This window comes from Petaurus breviceps, unplaced genomic scaffold, assembly GCF_028583685.1.
Source record: "Petaurus breviceps papuanus isolate PSGF00001 unplaced genomic scaffold, PetGlider_PUasm1.0 90792, whole genome shotgun sequence".
Lineage (NCBI taxonomy): Eukaryota > Metazoa > Chordata > Mammalia > Diprotodontia > Petauridae > Petaurus > Petaurus breviceps.
This window is the reverse complement of record NW_027187347.1, coordinates 11,730,720-11,736,719: the sequence shown is the minus strand read 5'-3', so window position 1 is coordinate 11,736,719 and position 6,000 is coordinate 11,730,720. Positions and strand designations below refer to the sequence as shown.

The 6,000-nt window shown below is 33.7% G+C and overlaps 1 protein-coding gene across 39 annotated transcripts in view; it reads left to right on the top strand.

Annotated features, from left to right (window-relative positions):
- Nucleotides 1-6,000, top strand: part of ZBTB20 (zinc finger and BTB domain containing 20) — a 1,019,756-nt gene that overhangs the window by 125,732 nt on the left and 888,024 nt on the right. The window contains exons 3-4 of one of the 39 annotated variants that reach the window (XM_069069923.1): nt 1,404-1,763; nt 3,064-3,231. The exons of the other annotated variants lie outside the window; for them this stretch is intronic. The gene's annotated coding sequence lies outside the window, so the exon portion shown is untranslated. The remainder of the gene's footprint in view (nt 1-1,403; nt 1,764-3,063; nt 3,232-6,000) is intronic. 39 annotated transcript variants of the gene reach the window in all.

Sequence of the window (6,000 nt, the reverse complement as noted above, 5' to 3'; positions counted from 1 at the left end):
ACACACACACACACACACACACACACACACACACACACACACACACACACACACTAGCCATGTGACCTTGGGCAAGTCACTTAACTCCAATTGCCCAGCCTTTCCCCCTCCAAAAAAACACCACAAAAAATCATAAATGGATACATGACCTTAACATTAAAATAATACTACAAAAAGTGGTAAGAGACAGATCATATGCCTCTCATTTCTATGGGTTGGAGATATATTCTTAAACAAGAGATAGAGGCTGTTACAAAGATAAAATAGATAAGTTTGATAACTTGAAATGGAGAAGTTTTCTGCACAGACAAAATTAATATACCTAAGATAAGAAGAGAAGTGGTTGAATGGGAAAAAATTCTTTTTATCAAATTTGGTATGAAAGCCATAAACTCTCTCCCTGCATATATGTGTGTGTGTGTTTGTGTGTGTACATGTACATGTATATCTATGACAAATACTCATTCAGTAGGTAATTGATCAAAGGCTACAAACAGTTCACAAAAGAATTGCAAAATATTTAGAACCGCATGAAAGAATTCTTAAAATCATGAAGAAAAAGACAAATCAAAACAACCCTGAGGTTTTACCTCATACCCTGCATATTGGCAAAAATGACAAAAAGGGCAATAGTCAGAATTGAAGGGATTGTGGGCTAGTGGGTACATTAATATGGTGGAACTCTGAAAGTGGTACAACATTTGAGAAAGCATTTTGGAATTAAACCAATTGGCTAAAATGCCTGTACCCTTTGAACCACAGATGGCTTAGATTCTAAGGAAGCCATCAATAAGAAGAAAATCCTCATATACTCCAAAATATTTACAGCAACATTTTTTTTTGGTGATAACTGAGAATTTTAAACAAAGTTGATAGCTATCAATTGGAAAAGAGCTAAACAAATTGTGGTATGTGAATGTAATGGAGTATTATTATGCTGTAAGGAGTGATATATGTGATGAATGCAGAGAAACAGAAAGATCAATGTGAACTGATGCAGAGTAAAGTAAGAAGAGCCAAGAAAAAAATATAAATAATAGTAAAAATAGTACAACTAGAAAGAACAATATACCAAAAAAAAGTAAATGTAACAAAATTATGAAGATCAAGCAGGACTCACCTGAAGAGATATGAGAAGACACTCCCAACCCACTCCTTTGTAGAGGCAGGAGGTCCTCATGGGTTAAGCATTGCATGTTTTTGGACTTTTTCAATGTATCAATAAGTTGTGCTGACCTTTTTTTTTCCTAAACAATATAATTTATTATATGGGTTGACTCTTGGGGAGAAGGAAGGGAAAGATGCTTAAGATAAGTATAGAGATGTGAAGAAGAGAAGATATAAATTAAAACTTATTTTTAAAATTGTTTTTTCTTTCTTTTTTTTGCTTTTTAAAAATGAAGACGAGAGCGCTGAAGATAAAGTGGCTCCTTGTTCCCTCTGTGAATTAAGATTTGCATCCACATGTGTTGCCAGGTGACAGATCATCCAGTCAGGTTCAGAGGAAGAAGATCATAAATAACAATTTAGGACCTCAGCAGCCATCTTCTCCAATCCATACTCGAGAAGATTTCTCACTAGAGCATATGTGACAAGTTTTCATGTAGCCAGCCTCTGCTTGAAGATTTTTGGGGTGATATTGGAGAATAGAGTGGACCTAGTACCTGTCAAAGCAACTCATTCCATTTTTCAAAAGCTCTAATTGTTAGGAAATTGTTGTTCAAGTAAGTGGTAATGAGGACCCAAACTGTGGCTGTGGCTATGTAAGTAGAGAGATTGGTTTTGGTTTGACTTAGCTGTTTTTCTTTGTTTTAACAAAGGGTTCTATTAGAGTTTGGGTTATTGGTGCACAGTTCAAACAAACCAACCAAAAAGAAGCAATACAACATTGAAAGAAAACATATTATTTGCAAAAGCCTTTCCATATTCCTATCATTACCTTCATTCAAAGATGAATGACCCCAGTGCATGTGTAAATTATTCTCAAAGATTTTGTAGAGATGAGAAAGTGGGCATATAGATTATATGGGCATGTGGATAATTAATAATATTTCGTAGATTGTCTCTGTATATGAGTATACATATATGTGTTGTGACTGTGTGTGTGTCTGTGTGTTTGTGTATATATGATAACAAGGAGCATGATTTTTTTCCCCAAGAGTTTGGTATCCTCTTCCTTTTTTGTTATCTTGTAACTAGATCCATCAGTGCCCTTATAATTGTGTTGCCACCAATACGGACCTTTTTTGTGTATACTTGGTCTAGTCTAGATATTCTACCCATGTTTGTTTTAGTATCATTTTTACTTTCTTGTGCAGCCTATCAAGGATTATTATGTTACAGTCAACCATGGTAATGTGATAGCTCAACTGTGGCTCCCACTTAAACCATTTAGATAAACTGTTAACTTCTAAAAAATGAATAAATGGACAAATGTGAAGATGTTGCTTCCAACTTCTAACATTTACTAGAGAAATTTAACCAATGCAAAGGACTTCATATAAGAAGGAAGTTATATAAAAACTTCCTTAGCCAGCAACCTCTCTTGACCTTATGAAAAATGTTATATGGCCTCATTGTAGAGTTCAGGTTTGTGCAAAACACTACAAAAGAGAATAAAAAAGGTTATATATTATGCCACAAAACAGTGAAGAATATTTAAGGAGAAAAAGAATCTTCAAAGAACTTGATTTCAGATTCAACTAGGTGAGATTATCTGCAGTGTCACAAAATGAAATCAGTGTTTTTTAAATGATCTCTTCTCGTTAGTGATAGGGGAGCTGTTAACATTTTGACTTTGCCACTTCAGTGTCGGTGTTTGGAAACACAACCATTGCTTGAGAAGATGAAGGGCAGCTGGGACCTGACTATAGTATATAAAGAAAATCCATCATGTAGTGGTGATAAAATTTTTAAAGCACTCATAGATCAATTCCCAAGGTACTTTGAATAGGGAAAACTTCCCAGAGGATGAAAAATATCAAGTAGGGTACTTTTATAGAACAAAAGGTGACTAAAAAAAATAATCCATTGACTGATATGCCTCTTTCTTCATCTCTTTAGAATCTAGATGAAAATGGTCTATGGAGCCTTAAAGGTATCTTCAGTGAAAATAAATAATACAGAAACACAAAATCTTTTGCAGTTGAGAGTCCACTGAGTTTATTGATTTTAAGAAAGCACTGGAACCTGTTGAACAAAATGCACCCCTGAAGGCACTCTTCAGACAAGGTATCTCTCCAGAGCGTGTCAGAATTATGCAAGGCCCAAAACAGAAATGAGTAGAGAGACTTTCTTCTATCTTTGTTTAGTGATTTCTTTGTACTGATGTGAAGTGAAATAGTAAGCAGGGAGGTTCATATTCACCAGAGGTGTTTGCAGAAAAGGTGACACAAACATGATCCTCAGAGAAAGACTGATGATGAAATTCTCCAAAGGCTCCTATTTTCACATGATTTCTAGCCTCCAAAACACTGTCTCAGTGAAGTTGACAGCAGTGTGGAAGAGACTGATATATTTATCCATACTTAGAAAATTCCTCACATAGGAGATTTTGGCTATTGCCAAAACCCGTGTACTTTTCACCAAAAATTAAAATAAACTAAAGAGCAATGGAAAGACAGATGATTCCATTAGCAAGATGATGTATGTCATATATTTTTCTTCTTTTTAAATCTTTTTTTTCCAAATACATGTACAAATAATGTTTAGCATTCATTTAAATATTTTTTTGAGTTCCAAATACTCCCAATCTCCCTCTCCTTTCCTTTATTAAGAAAGCAAGAAATTTGATAGAGGTTATACATATGCAGTCATACAAAATATTTCCATATTAGTCATGTTGTGAAATAAAACACAGATCCACCAAAAAAAACACCAAGAAAAATAAAAATTTAAAAGTACATTTTGATCTGCATTCATACACCTTCATTTCTTTCTCTAGAAGTAGATAACATTTTTCATCATGAGCCCTTTGGAAATATCTTGGATCATTGTATTATTGAGAATAGCTAATCATTCACCACAGTTGATCATAATATAATACTGTTGTTACTGTGTACAGTGTTTCCTGGTTCTGTTCACTTTACTTTGCATCATTTCATGTAAGTTTCCAGGTTTTTCAGAAAGCATCCTGCCCATCATTTCTTATAGCACAATAGTATTCCATCACAATCATATACTATAACTTGTTCAGTTATTTCTCAGTTGATGGGCATGTCCTCAACTTCTAGTTCCTTGCCACCACAAAAAGAACTGTTGTAAATATTTTTATACATAGAGGTCCTTTTCCTTTTCCTTTTTTTTGGTTGTAATCTCTTTGGGATACAGACCTAGTAGTGTTATTGTGGATCAAAGGGTATGTACAATTTTATAGCCCTTTGGGCATAGTTCTACATTGTTCTCCAGAATGGTTGTATCAGTTCAGAACTCCACCAATAGTCCATTAGTGTCCACATATTCCCTATATCCCCTTCAACATTGGTTATTTTCCTTTTCTGTCATATAAGCCAATCTGATAGGTGTGAGGTGGTACCTCAGTTTTTTTATTTTGTATTTATCTAATCAATAGTTATTTAATTCATTCTTTCATGACATATAATTTCTTCTTCTGAAAATTGTTCATGTCCTTTGACCATTTATAAGTTGGGTAATAACCTGTATTCTAATAAATTAGACTATATATATGTATATATATATTTTTTAGAAATAAGGCCTTTATCAGAGAAGCTTTAAAAAAATTTCCTCAGTTTTCCTTCTTTCCTTCTAATTTTGGCTGCATTGATTTTGTTTGTGCAAACACTTTTTAATTTAATGTACTCAACATTATCCATTTTACGCCTCATAATGCTCCCTTGTTTGGTAATAAATTTTCCCCATATCTGTAGATCTTACAGGTAAATAACTCCATGCTCCCCTAATATGCTTATGCCCCTTTATGTCTAAATCATGTATGATGAGTTGCCTATAAGAATAGTGGCACATGCTTCAATATTCCAGTGGATCTGGGATCTCATAAATGTTGTAATTCTAAATCATATCTAACTTCTGCTTGTGTGTAATTAGTTCCCATGCCTTCCTATCAATCTCCCATAGGGGATCTGCCCAGCTTGCCAAAGGTCTTTATCTGTGCATTTTAGCCTTTCTGTGAATCTTTTTTAATGGTGGGCTTTAAAAAAGTACTGTGACAGATATTAACATATGACTGAGAAAAAAGAGATAGGACAGCACCATCAAGAGTGAAAAACCAAAAAATATTTAAAAAGAGTGAAAGACCATATAAAATCAAAATGATTCCTACCCCTGAGAAAATAAAAGAATAAGAGTATTGTTCATATGATCTCTATCAAGACGGGTAGATCTCATATAGAGAATTTATGAAGAAACATGGACAAGAATTGAACAGTACAAGAAGGGATGAAAGTTTTTTTTACTGTCCTTGTAGACAGAGCAGGAATATCCAACAATATGATTTCAGGTTTCTTTGAAAAGATAGATTTTCTTTCCCATGTTTCAAGTAATCACATATCAAAACAATTGTAAAGGTCACCCTGGCAGCTGTTTACAAAACTGATTACTATTTTAGACAAACATATTTAATAAAGATAACAAAATCTAAATAAAATAATAAAAAAGCTATAAAACTTTCTTTAATGTGCTCTAGCTAGCTGATTACATAAAATACTTGGAGTGACCATGCATAGGATACTTCTTTCAGCCTGTAATTAATTGCACATTTGTCTGTTTCACAACATTCACTTATGGGTAAAAGAAGAGCAAAGAGCAAGCAGTTAGCTGTGAATGTTGATTTTTTATTTTAAGGGGATGGAATTTAAAGGAAAGTTAAATGACATAACTTTTGTTTGTCATTACAGAACTTCCTTGAAAAAGTACATAAAACAGCACATGGCTTATATTCAATGCTGAAATAGTGATGTTTTGCCTGTTATGAATAGATCTCTTGATAATTTTATTTAACTTGAAAACATGCATATGCGCTCA